The sequence below is a fragment of the Ovis canadensis genome, chromosome X (genome assembly GCF_042477335.2).
Source record: "Ovis canadensis isolate MfBH-ARS-UI-01 breed Bighorn chromosome X, ARS-UI_OviCan_v2, whole genome shotgun sequence".
Taxonomy (NCBI): Eukaryota; Metazoa; Chordata; class Mammalia; order Artiodactyla; family Bovidae; genus Ovis; species Ovis canadensis.
In genome coordinates, this window is record NC_091727.1 from 50,831,511 (window position 1) to 50,846,257 (window position 14,747).

Below are 14,747 nucleotides of genomic sequence, written 5' to 3' on the forward strand. Positions count from 1 at the left end.
GAGTCGAGGGAAAAGCCTGGGCCTCACAGAGAGGCAAGAGGTCATTGCTGCAAGAATATTCTAACTCCTACATTTGTGACAGGACCCTGCATTTGTGAATTCATTAGGGGGATGAGCTGGCTGAGGTCTGAGAATCCAAAGGTAGAAGAGCTGGCACAAGTGCCAAAGGTGGAAGACAGAGGCCACTACGGTCTTGACTCCAGCTATGAGCAGGCATGGGTCGCTGCCCACATCTTCCTAGGGCCCGAGCTGCTTGGCTCTGCTGAGGGACCCACAATGCAAGGCAAACTCCTCTGGGGAAGTACATGATCTGCCTTAGACTGTGGTGATGTCCTGCAGGTCTTGGCCACAGCAGGCACTGCCCACACTTTGTCTGCTGTACCCCTTCCTCTCCCCAGCCCAACTGAGGAAGTAAGCCCTAATAAGCTTCCACTTTCACCCCTTGTGTCTGGGCAGAGAACAGACACCAGAGGGCAGCCTACAAGCAGAGGTTGGCCTAAAACAAAGGCAAAGTACCAGGGGCCACTCGGGCAAAGGAGAGAAGGGGAAATTGCTCTGGCAGCCACAGGTACAGCAGATTAAATCTCCCAATTAGCCTGATACTGTGGCCTTTAGGGGCTTCCCCCATGCTCAGCAGTAAAGAATCTGTCTGCAACGCAGGAGCCACAGATTTAATCCCTGGGTTGGAAGATCCCCTGAAGGAGGGCATGGTAACCCACTCCAGTATTCTTACCTGGAGAATCCCATAGACACAGGAGCCTGGAGGGCTACAGTCCACAGGGTCACAAAGAGTTGGATACGACTAAAGCAACTTAGCACACATGCTTGTAGGCCCTGGGGGCAACTGTGGATTTTGGGAACAAGTGAAAGCTTGAATAGGGCAAGATCTGAGTCTGAGTTGACCCCACACTGATCACCACAGGTGCAGAGACATTTCTAGAAATATCGGGAAGATTTTCTCAGTAGGCAAATTGACTGGCGCACACTGTGTAGAGAAGAAAACAGAGGGATCATAAGGACATTTTTCTTACTACCATTCTCTATATGTTTTTCTCTTTTTTCTCTCTTTCTAATTGTTCTAATGTTTTTTTCTTTATTATTCATTTGATTTTTATTTTTACAATCTAATATTTTCTTTTTCAAAGCATCTTATTTTTTAAATAAATTCACATTATTTTTTTTCTGTTTTTACAGTACTCAAGTTATTTTGCAGTTTTTCCATGCTTTTTATTTTGTATATTTGCAAGTCTAGTTTTTAGTATTCATTTTCATTTAGATGTTTGTTTATTGGTTTGATTGCTCTCTTCATTTTTGATCATTTTTATCCTTTTTTTTCCCTCTTTTTCCTCATTCACTTCTCTTTGTATGTATTTAGTTTCTTTGGGTGTTTTTGGATGTTGAGTGTTGCTTTGCACATCAGACTTGGGGTTTTGTCTTCTATACTGTGTGGCCTGTAATGTCTTGGTGATAAAGTAAGCAGTCAGCCCTGAACCAGTGAGATGGGATAACCAAGTCCAGAACTTCAGACCACCAGGAAATCTTGATCCCATGAAACATTAATGGGTGAGAGCTCTCCCCAAAGCCTGTCTCAATGCTAAGATCAAGTCCCACTCAAAAGCCAACAAGTTCCAGTACCAGATGCCTCACATCAAATTTTAGCAAAACAGAAACACAAACCTGCTTATTAGCTGAAAAGCTACCCAAAGTCATAACAAGCCAATAGACACAGCAAAACACACTGCTGGACATAACACTGCCCTTCAGAGAGGCAAGATCCAGCTACATCCACCAGAATACAGTACAAGTCCCTCCAACCAGGGAACTTTCACAAGGCACTAGTCCAATCCAACTCAAAGGGGGCAGACCCCATTAAGAGGAAGTAAGACTTTCTACCCTGCAGAAAGGAGACCCCCAACACAGTAAACTGAAAAACATGAAAGACAGAGAAACACGCAGCAGATGAATAAACATGGTAAAAAGCCACATTACCAAACAAATGAAGAGGAAATAGGCAGTTTACCTGGAAAATAATTCAGAGTAATGACAGTAAAGATGATGTGAAATGTTAGAAATAAAATGGAGGCACAGATAAACATACTGGAGGCATAGATTGACAAGATAAAAAGAAATGTTTAACAAGGACCTAGAAGAATTAAAGAATAGAGAATCAGCAATGAACAACACAACCCATGCTTGCATACTAGGTCACTTCAGTCATGTCTGAAATTTTTGTGACCCTATTGACTGTAGCCCGCCAGGCCCCATCTGTTCATGGGATTCTCCAGGCAAAAGTATTGCAGTTGGTTGTCATGCCCTCCTCCAGGGGATCTTCCTGACTCAGGGATCAAACCCATGTATCTTACCTCTCTTGCATTGGCAAGCGGGTTCTTTACCATTAGTGCCACCCAGGAAGCCCGAATAACACAGTAACTGAGATTAAAAATACACTAGAGGGAGCCAATAGCAGAAAAACTGAGGCAGAACAGATAAGTGAGCTGGAAGATACAAGGGTGGAAATAACTGAAACAGAGCATAATAAAGAAAACATAATAAAAAGAAATAGATACAGTCTCAGAGACTGTTGGGACAACATTAAGTGCACCAACCTTTGGATTATAGGGGTCTCAGAAGACATAGACAAAAAGAAAGGGTGTGAGAAAATATTTGAGATTATAGTCAAAAGCATCCCTAACATGGTAGAGGAAATAGCCACCCAAGTCCAGTAACCCAAGAGAGTCCCATACAGGATAAACCCAGGAGAAATACACCAAGACACATATTAACCAAACTAACAAAAATTAAACACAAAGAACAAATATTAAAAGCAGCAAGGGAAAAGAAACAAATAACACACAAAGGGATCCCTATAAGGCTAACAGCTGATCTTTCAACAGAAACTCTGCAGGCGAGAAGGGAGTGGCAGGATATACTTAAAGTGATAAAAATTAAAAAAAAGTCCACAACCAAAATTACTCTATGAATCAAGGATATCATCCAGATTTGAAGGAGAAATCAAAAGCATTACAGACATGTAAAAGTTAAGAGAATTCAGCACCACCAAATCAGCATTGCAACAAATGCTCAACAAATGTCTCTAGATAGGAAACAAAAGAGAAAGTAAAGGCCCATGAAAACAAACCCAAAACAATAAAGTAAATGGTAATGAGATCATATTGGCTTCCCTGATAGATCACTTTGTAAAGAATCCTCCTGCAATGCAGGAGACCCTGATTTGATTCCTGGGCCAGGAAGCTATGCTGGAGAAGGAATAAGCTACCCACTCCAGTATTCTTGGGCTTCCCTTGTGGTTCAGCTAGTAAAGAATCCACATGCAGTGTGGGAGAACTGAGTTTGATCCCTGGGTTGGGAAGATCCCCTAGAGAAGGGAAAGGCTACCCACTCCAGCACTCTGGTCTGGAGAATTCCATGGACTGTATAGCACATGGGGTAGCAAAGAGTTGGACACGACTGAGTGACTTTTACTTCACTTTCAATGAGATCATATATATCAATAATTACCTTAAATGTAAATGAACTAAATGCTCTAACCAAAAGACCCAGATTGACTGAATGGATACAGAAATAAGACCTCTATATATACTGTCTACAAGAGACTGACCTCAGAACTAGGGACACATACAGACTGAAAGTGAGCAACAGGAAAATGTTATTCCCTGCAAAGAGAAATTTAAAAAGAAAAATGCGAGTAGCAATAATCAGATAAAATATATTTTAAAATAAAGGCTGCTACAAGAGACAATGAAGGACATCACATAATGATCAATCAAAGAAGAAGATAAAACAATAATATAATTATGAATATATATGCACCCAAGATAGGAACACCTCAATACATAAGGCAAATGATAACAACTATTAAAGGGGAAATCAACAGTAACACAATGATAGTGGTGGACTTTAGTACCCCACACACCAATGGACAGATCATCCAGACAGATAATTAATAAGGAATACAATCTTTAATGATACATTAGACCAGTTGGACCTAATTCATATCTACAGAGCATTTCATCCAAAACCATTAGATTTCACCGTTTCTTCAAGTGCACATGGAACATTCTCTAGGATAGATCATATACTGGGTCACAAATTAAGCCTTAGTGATTTTTTTTAAAAATTGAAATCACTTTAAGCGTCCTTTCTGATCACAATGCTGCAAGATTAGATATTAACTATAGGAAAAAAAATAAAAAACACAAAGACATGGAAACTAAACAACATGCTTCTGAATAACCAACACATCACTGAAGATATCAAAAAGAAAATAAAAACATGCCTAGAAACAAATGACAATGAAAACACAACAATCTGAAACCTATGAGATTCAGTAAATGCAGTGCTAAGAGAAAGTTCATAGCAATGCAAGCCTACCTGATGAAACAAGAGACATCAAATAAACATAACTTTACACCTAAAGCAACTAGAATAAAGACCAAAAAAAAAATCCCAAATTTAGTAGAACAAAAGAAATCATAAACATCAGAGCAGAAATAAATGAAAAAGGCTTGAAGAAGACTATAACAAAGATCAATAAGCTAAAAGTTGTTTCTTTGAGAAGATAAATAAAGGGACAAACTATTATCCAGACTCATCAAGAAAAAAAGGGATAAGACTCAAATCAATAAAATTAGAAATGAAAAAGAAGTTACAACAGACAACACAGAACTACAAGGGACCATAAGAGACTACTATGAGCAAATATATGTCAATAAAATTGACAACTTGGAAGAAATGAACAATTCTTATAAAAGTTTACCTTCCAAAACTGAACCAGGGAGAAACAGAAAATATGAACAGACCAATCACAAGCACAGAAATTCAAACTGTAATAAAAAATCTTTCAACAAACAAAACTCACAGGTGGATTCTACCAAAAATTTAGAGAAGAGCTAACATCTATCCTACTCAAACTCTTCCAGAATTGCAGTGGAGGAAAACTCCCAAACTCACTCTATGAGGCAATCATCACCCTGATACCAAAACCAGACAAAGATGCCACAAAAAGTCTTTTGGACTCTGTGGGAGAGAGCGAGGGTGGGATGATTTGGGAGAATGGCACTGAAACATGTATAATATCATATGTGAAACAAATCGCCAGTCCAGGTTCGATGCATGATACAGGAGGCCCGGGGCTGATGCACTGGGATGACCCAGAGGGATGGGATGGGGAGGGAGGTGGGAGGGGGGTTTAGGATGGGGAACATGTGTACACCCATGGTGGATTCATGTTGATGTATGGCAAAACCAATACAATATTGCAAAATAATTAGCCTCCAATTAAAATAAATAAATTTATATTAAAAAAGAAAATAACAGGTCATATCACTAATGAAAACAGATGCAAAAATCAACAAAATTCAAGCAAACAGAATCTAACAAAACATAAAAAAGATCATACATCATGATCAAGTAGACTTTATCCCAGAGATGCAAGGATTCTTCACTATATGAAAATCAAACAATGTGATACACCATATTAACAAATTGAAAGATAAAAACCATTTGATCATTTAAACAGATGCAGAGAAACTTTCAACAACACTCAATATGCACTTATGATAAAAAAAAAAAATACTCTCCAGAAAGTAGGCATAGAAGGAATACACCTCAACATGATAAAAGCCATATACCGCAAACCCACAGCAAAACATTGTCCTCAACCATGAAAAACTGAAAACATTTCCTCTAAAATCAGAAACAAGACAAGGGTGCCTACTCTCACCACTATAATTCAACATAGTTTTGGAAGTCCTAGCTACAGCAATCAGAGAAGAAAAATAAGAGGAATGCATATTGGAAAAGAAGAAGTAAAACTCTCACTGTTTGCAGATGATATGATTCTCAACATAAAAAATCCTAAAAAGGCCACCAAAAAATTACTAGAGCTAGACAATGAACATAGTAAAGTCACAGGATATAAAATTACTGCAAAGAAATCCCTTGCATTCCTATACACTGACAATAAAAAATCAGGAAGATAAATTTAAAAAGCAATTCCATTCACCACTGCAATGAAAATAATAAAATGCTTAGGAATAAATTTACCCGAAGACCTGTATGGAGAAGACTATAAGACACTGATGAAAGAAATCAAAGATGATACAAACAGAGATATACAATGTTCTTGGATTGGAAGAATCAGTAGAGTGAAAATTATTATACTACCCAAAGCAATCTGCAGATTCAACACAATCCTTATCAAACTACCAACAGTATTTTTCATAGAACTAGAACAAGTAATTTCACAATTTGTATGGAAATGCAAAAGACCCTGAATAGCCAAAGCAATCTGCAGAAAGAAGCATGGAATTGGAGGAATCAACCTTCGTGACTTCAGACTATACTGCAAAGCTACAGTCATCAAGATAGTATGGTCTGGTTCAAAAAGAGAAATATAGATTAATGGAATAAAATAGAAAGCTCAGAGAGAAATCCATGCACCTATGACACCTTATCTATGACAAAGGAAGCAAAAATATATAATGAAGAAAAGACAGTTCCTTCAACAAGTGGTGCTGGGAAAACTGGTCAACTATGTGCAAAAGAATGAAAGTAGAACACTTTCTAACACCATACACAAAAATAACCTCAAAATTCATTGAAGACCTAAACATAAAACCAGAAACTATAAAACTCTTAGAAGAAAACATAGGCAGAATGCTCTCTGACATAAATCACAGCAAGATTCTCTATGACCAACTTCCTAGAGTAATGGAAATAAAAACAAAAGAAGCAAATGGGACTTAATTAAAATTAAAAGCTTTTGCACAGCAAAGGAAATTATAAACAAGGGGGAAAGACAACTCTCAGGATGGGAGAAAATAATATCAAATGAAACAACTGATAAAGGATTAATCTCCAATATATACAAGCAGCCCATGCAGCTCAATACCAAAAAAACAAGCAACCCAATCAAAAAGTGGGCAAAAAACCCCCCTAAAACTAAAACAGACATTTCTCCAAGGAAGACATACAGATAGCTAAGATACACATGAAACGATGCCCAACATCACTCTTTATAAGAGAAAGGCAAATCAAAAGTAAAATAAGGTATCACCTCACACATGCCAGAATGGCCATCATCAAAAAAAATCTATAAACAATAGATGATGGAAAAGGTGTGAAGAAAAGCATACCCTCTTGCCCTGTTTGTGGGAAAATAAATTGATACCGCCACTATGGAGAACATTATGAAGTTTCCTTGAAAACCTAGGAATAAAACTACCGTATGACCCAGAAACCTCACTACTGGGCATATACCCTGAGAAAAACATAACTGAAAAATACACAGGTATCCCAATGTTCATAGTAGCCATACAATAGCCAGGACATGGAAGCAACCTACATGTCCATCAACAGATAAATGGATAAAGAAGTTGTGGTACATATATACAATGGAACATTACTCAGCCATAAAAAGGAACACATTTGAGTCAGTTCTAAGGAGGAGGATGAACCTAGAGCCTACTATATAGAGTGACTGCTGCTGCTGCTGCTAAGTCGTTTCAGTCGTGTTCGACTCTGTGCAACCCCATAGACGGCAACTCACCAGACTCCTCTGTTCCTAGGATTCTCCAGGCAAGAATACTGGAGTGGGTTGCCATTTCCTTCTCCAATGCATGCATGCATGCTAAGTCACTTCAGTCGTGTCCAACTCTTTGCGACCTTATGGACAGCAGCCCACCAGGCTCCTTTGTCCACGAGATTCTCTAGGCAAGAATACTGGAGTGGGTTGCCATTTCCTTCTCCCATATAGAGTGAAGCAAGTTAGAAAAAAGAAAAAAAATATTGCATATTAATGCATATATATGGAATTTTGAAAGATGGTTTTGAGGAACCTATTTGCATTGGAGCAATGAAGATGCAGACATAAAGATCGGACTTGTGGACACAGTGGGGGAAGAAGAGGGTGGGACAAATTGAGAAAGAAGCCTGGAAACATATGCATTACCATATGTAAAACAGATAGCCAGTGGGAATTTGCTTTTATGATACAGGAAGCTCAAGACCAGTGCTCTGAGACAACCTAGAGAGGTGGGATGTATTGGAAGATGGGAGGGAGGTTCATGAGGGAGGGAGGAGATATGTATACCTATGGCTGATTCATGTTGATGTATGGTAGAAACCAACAAAATATTGTAAAATATTTATCCTCCAATTAAAATTAATTAAAAAAGGAAAGATACTGTATGATATCACATATAAAGAATCTTAAAAAAAAATTACAGGGAAATACCTCATGGTCCAATGGTTAGGACTTGGTGGTTTCACTGGGAGTTCAACCCCTGATTGGGGAACTAGGTCCTGAAAGCCATGTGGCACAGCCAACTAATAATAATAATAATACAGACAAATGTTTATGCAAACAGAAAGAGATTCACAGATATAGAAAAAAAGGGGCTACCAAAGTTGAGTAGACAAACTATGGGTAAGGGATTAAGAGACATAAGCTACTATGTACAAAATAGTTAAGCAACAAGGATATATTGTACAGTACAGGAAATTATAGCTATTATCATATAATAACTTCTAATGGAGTATAATATGTAAAAACACTGGATCACTATGCTCTACACCTGAAATATATAATATTGTAAATCAACTATATTTAAAAAAAAAATTCAAAGATATTGTTCAGTGTGTAGTGCCATTGCCAGGCAACACCTGGACCCTAAAGAATGCTTTAGAGAGGGTAGTGCTACTTAGCCAGTAACCAGTCAACACTCCATTCTCTATCAGAATTATATTTGAGTTATGGGAGTTTTGAACTATTAGAAACGTTCAAGAATGCATCCCTTACATAAAATAGAACTATTCTTTATTTTTGGACTATAAGGGAAAGTGCAGTTCAAAGAAAGCCTAGCTGAAATAACAGGTAATTGTTTTGAGGAGGGGAGCGACATGGGCAGAACTATTTCTGTGATATTTACCTCCTTAATGAAAGGTAGATTGAAGAAGGAATAAGATAGGATTCAAAGAGATAAAAAAGGGAGCATAAGGAAAAATTTTGGTAAGTCATTAATGATACAATTGGATATATTTGAATATTGACTGGATATTGCAAGATATTAAAGAATTATTGTTAATTTTTAAATGCTTGATAATTATATTATGGTTATGATATTTTACAGTTTAGATGAGAGATAATGTGGGCCTAAACTCAGAGAATGATGAGGGGCAAGAGGCAGTGTTCTCTTATTCTGACTTCCTTTAAAATAGTATCAGAACAGGATGAGCATGAATAAACGCACCAAGTAGCAGCCATATTTTTACCTATAGTAGTTAACCAGACAGCCATCTATGGTCTCCTTGTTATACTATGATATTTTTCATTTCTCGATTTACAAACCCTCACCCCAACTCAGGCTTTGTTTGTGGTCCACATATTGCTTCAATCTGCTCCTCTAAGACATGTATTCTGTACTTTGACCCACTGTTTGACATGCTGCTAATGTAATCCATCCCTCATGAGTGGATTCACTTCACCTAGGTAAGGTAAGCAGTAGAATCCTGTTGGTGGAGGGGGAGGATATGGAGAAGTTGTCAAAAATGGCTCTGCTGAACTTTAAAATTCCTTGTCCTCTGAATCCCTCAAATCAACTTAAGCTCCTATTTTTCCCATATGTCCCACTTGTCCCTTACCCTGACTAGCTCCCTTCCTAGGTTAAAAAGGCAGAATCGCAGGAATCTCTTGGATAACAGAGATTCAATAACATTGAAAAAAGAGTTACAGCAAAAAGCATACAAAGAGGTTAGACTGGAAATTCCCTGGTGGTACAGTGTTTAGGACTTGTTGCTTTCACAATCAGAGCTCAGGTTCAATTTCTAGTTGGAAAATTAAGACTCTGCAAGTCTCGTTGTTCAGTCGCTAAGTTGTGTCCACCTCTTTGCAATCCCATGGACTGCAGCACACCAGGCTTCCCTGTCCTTATCTTCTGGAATTTGCTCAAAGTCATGTCCTGTAAGTCAGTGATGCCATTCAACCATTTCATCCTCTGTTGCCTCCTGCTCCTCCTGCCCTCAATCTTTCCCAACATCAATGTCTTTTCCAATGAGTTGGCTCTTTGTATCACGTGGCCAAAGTATTGGAACTTCAGCTTCAGCATCAGTCCTGTCAATGTATATTCAGGATTGATTTCCTTTAGGATTGACGGTTTGGTCTCCCTGCTGTCCAAGGGATTCACAAGAGTCTTCCCCAGCACTACAATTTGAAAGCATCAATTCTTTGGCATTTAGCCTTCTTTATACTTCGACTCTCACATCTGTACATGACTACTGGAAAAACCAAAGCTTTGACTATATGGACCTTCATTGGCAAAGTGATGATAATACAATGTCTAGCTTTGTCATAGCTTTCCTTCCAAGGAGCAATTGACTTTTAATTTCCTGGCTACAGTCGCTGTTCACAGCGATTTTCGAGCACAAGAAAATAACATCTATCACCCTTTCTGCATTTTTCCTTACTATTTGCCATGGAGTGATGGGACCAGATGCCATAATCTTAGGTTTTTCAATGTTGAGTTTTAGCAAGCTATGGGGCATGGCCAAAAAAAGAAGAGGTTAAGTATAATATCATTTTTCTAGAAGTATATAGATTGTGGGTATAGATAAAGAAATAAACAGCCTAACAATATACATTAAGGGAAGATCAAGTTAACTTTTCAGGGACTTTCTGGATTCTATGCTTTAGGTCCTGAAGCCTAACAAAGCTGAAGTTCTGAATGTTAAATATAAAATGGAGACTACTTTGGCAACCTACTATCTTTTGCTAAATAAAGGCTATCTCCTAGACTTTGAGTATTTCCCAGGATAATGCTATGAATTCAAGGCCTTATGCTTGGCTAGTATTCAATCCACCGTTATTCACTGTATTGACAACCACATTATTCAGGAAGATCCAAAATGGAAAGTGACTGATGAAAGCATAGATCTTGAAGAACATATAGGCTAATCTTGTCTTGATGAGAGAAGATTTTGCAAGGTCCTGCTTGCAAACCCTCATGAGTTGTCCTTCTGTAAACCAAGTCTTCCCAGAGGTCCAACAATTCTTAACAAAAACACTACATAATAGGGCTTCATGTATTCTTCTTTTGCCATCACCACAAGACTTTAAAAGAAATGTTGGAAGGCTAATTTGCTTTGTATTGGTATTTGTCTGCTTTCTCTCTCTTTTTTTTTTAATTTTTACAATGTTATTTTGGTTTCTGCCATACAACAATGTGAATCAGCAGCAATGATTATACATACATCCCCTCCCTTCTGAGTGTCTCTCCTCTTCCCCCATGCCATCCCTCCAAGTCATCACAGAATGGCAGACTGGGCTCCCTGTGCTACATAGCACTTCTCACTAGCTATTCATCTTACACAAGATAGTATATATTCATGTTACTTTCTCCATTCATCCCACTTTCTCCCTCCCCAACTGTGTGCACAAGTCCATTCTCTACATCTGCATCTCCATTCCTTCCCTGCAAATAGGTTCACCAATATAATCTTCTAGATTCTATATGTATGTGTTAATATACAATACTTGTTTTCTTTTTCAGATTAACTTCACTCTGAATAACAGGCTTATTAGAACTGACTCAAATCCATTCATTTTTATGGTTGAGTAATATTCCATTGCATATATGTACCAAAACTTCTTTATCCATTCATCTGTTGATGGACATCTAGGTTGCTTCCATGGCCTGGATATTATTAACAGTGCTGCTATGAACACTGGGGTATATGTGTCTCTTTCAATTCTGGTTTTCTCAGGGTATATGCCAAGTAGTGGGATTGTTGGGTCATGTGGTAGTTCTATTCCTAGTTTTTTTAAGGAATCTTCATACCATTCTCCATAATGTCTGAATCAGTTTACATTCCCACCAATGTGTAGGACGGTTCCCTTTTTTCCAGGCCCTCTCCAGCATTTATTGTTTATAGATTTTTTGATGATGGCCTTCTGACTGTGTAAGGTGAAACCTCGTTGTAGCTTTGATTTGCATTTCTCTAGTAATGAATGATGCTGAGCATACTTTCATGTGTTTATTTGCCATCTGAATTGTTTTAATAGTAACTACCTCAAAGAATGTCATCACATATTTCCTTCTATACATATCCCTTTCAAGTGTACCTGTTATGCTTAAGTGACTCCAACCCATAGCAATGATTCTCTGGCTTGTGACTGCTGTATTCTTCATTATACTTCCTTAAGAAAATAGACTATGCTTGAAAGCAGCTCTCAAGGTTTACCTTCCTGTTTCTTGCTTTACAACCTGAAAACTTTATAGGATAAGCATTCCATATCTACATATTACAATAGCAAATGCTTTTTGTGTACACTGAGAATTCTTTTGACATAGTCAAAATAATTTTAATAAGAATTTCAATATGCAGTCTGAATTCTTTCATATTTTGAATACAGTTATCATATGGTTTAAAAAAAAACACAACTATCTGCCATATCTTCTCCTTATGCACATCATACTATACTTAAAGGTTCTGAGAAAGATTTAACATAAGAAGTGAATTTGTTTCCAGTCTCAGATTTTCAGAGCTTTTTAAGACTTATCACTAAGATGACTCCCCATTCTACTTTTCACTGAATACAATGACCACAGCTTTGAAAGCTCATCTGAGAATTGATCTAAAGCTGTGTTTTCAGATTTTTCCCTTTAAATCACCTCTTTTAATCTTCAATATTATGTGATGACCAGCTTTAAAATATTTTGTAGTCAGTATCATATGAGGGAAGTGGGCTTCTCTCATAGCTCAGTCAGTAAAGAATCTGCCTGTAATGCAGGAGACCTGGGTTCGATTCTTGGGTTGAGAACATCCCCTGGAGAAGGAAATGACAATCCTTTCCAGTATTCTTGCCTGGAAAATCCCATGGATGGAGGAGCCTGGTGGGCTATAGTCCATGGGGTCTCAAGAGTTGGACATGACTTAGTGACTAAACCACCACCACCAGTCAATATCACTTTTCAAAGAGAGAAAATACTTTACCCATTTACTACTTTAAAACTTCAGGCTGCTGCTTTCTAATATTTCTGAATACATGAAAAAGGTTGTGTGTGTGTATACTGAGTCATTTCAGTCATGTCTGACTCTGCGACCTCATGGACTGTAGCCCGCCAGGCTCTGCTATCCATGGGATTATCCCAACAAGAATATTGGAGTGGATTGCCATTTCCTACTCCAGGGGATCTTCCTGACCCAAGAATCAAACCTGCATCTCCTGCATTGGCAGGCAGATTCTTTACCATTTGAGCCACTTGGGAAGCCCAATGAAGAAAGTAAGGTATGAAAAAAAGTACAGACACTTGGGGATAATTTTCAGAGCAGTTTTAATTTTCAGTCATTTCCCTCAAATGTTTAGAATTGTAATCAGACTTTAAGCCAATTTAAGTCAATAAAAAATAGTTATTTATTGATGTATCACCAAAGAGGATGGATAAAGACACCTAGCACCTTCAATTCTAGAAAGAAACCCAAAAAACGGTGGTCAATTTCACAAATATTTAAGCTCTTGAGCATTTGATGAGGATAGACAGGTCTTGGGAAGTGGAGGGTCAGATAAATCAATTGCTTAAAACAGCTCTGAGTTACAGTTTCTAAGAGGGAAGGCATGGCTAGAAAGAAATTGAAAGAACAAAATACTCCAGGCAACACAGCAGGTAGAAAGGAGAGAAAAGAGTATTGTCACAGTAATGAAATAAAACTCAGGCTGCTCCCAAACAGAAAGAAGAAAGCTGCTTTTGTACACAAGTCCCTTCTAGCTTTGTTCTGGTTTTAGACTAACCATTTTCATGCCAAGGTACACATGTATGCACATATACACATATATGTGCACATTCACTGCTTAAATAAAAAGTCATTTTAACCCTCTGAATCTCCAAACCTTTTCCAATAAGGACATCAGGTATTTGGGTATTAAAGAAAGGAGAGGTGGATGGAGTTGGATATTATTAGAAAGTTAGACCTAATCTAAACTTAGAGGGATCTCAAATTTTAATTCCCACCATCATAATAGCACCAGAAAATGAAGCACGATAAGAAAAGGAATTCATCAATTTATGCAAACTAATAAAATAGGTAATCATAAGGGACTGGGAGAAAGTACCAAGCAAAGTAGCAGCTACATCCAGGCAAAATGAGGTCAGAAATGTATACATGTAGGTATGTACATATGTATACATGCATGTGTATGTATATGTGTATTAGGTATTTGATAATAAAATGAAACATTTTTTTCTTTCTCAAAGTATCAGATATTGTTTTCAGATAGAAAATTATTTTATTTAAATAACTATGTATTTATTACATATTAGAAAAATAAATACATAATGCATTCCAGTGGGCTGAATGATGTTTCCCTCAAAAGATATGTTCATGTCCTAATACTCAGGTTAGGAGATTCTCCTAGATTATTTGGGTAGGCCTTAAATTCAATAACAAATATTTTTATAAAAGGCACACAGAGAAGACACACACAGAAACACAGAGAAGAAATCAATATGAAGAAGCATACGGACATTGGAGTGCTGAGGCCACAAGTCAAAGAACACCTGCATCAGCCAGAAGGTGGAAAAGACAAGGAACAGATTCTATCTGTTCAAGGACTTACAACACCTTGATTTTGAAACTATGGCCTCTAGAACTGTAAATTTCTGTTGTTTTAAGCTACCCAATTTGCAGTAATTTGTTGTGGAAACCCTACGAAATTAACACCCCACATCAAA

At 37.8% G+C, this 14,747-nt stretch overlaps 1 protein-coding gene across 3 annotated transcripts in view; it reads right to left on the reverse strand.

The window, feature by feature from the left end:
• KLF8 (KLF transcription factor 8) overlaps nucleotides 1–14,747 on the reverse strand; it is a 297,918-nt gene that overhangs the window by 97,547 nt on the left and 185,624 nt on the right. The window contains exon 3 of one of the 3 annotated variants that reach the window (XM_070291561.1): nucleotides 734–985. The exons of the other annotated variants lie outside the window; for them this stretch is intronic. The gene's annotated coding sequence lies outside the window, so the exon portion shown is untranslated. The remainder of the gene's footprint in view (nucleotides 1–733; nucleotides 986–14,747) is intronic. 3 annotated transcript variants of the gene reach the window in all.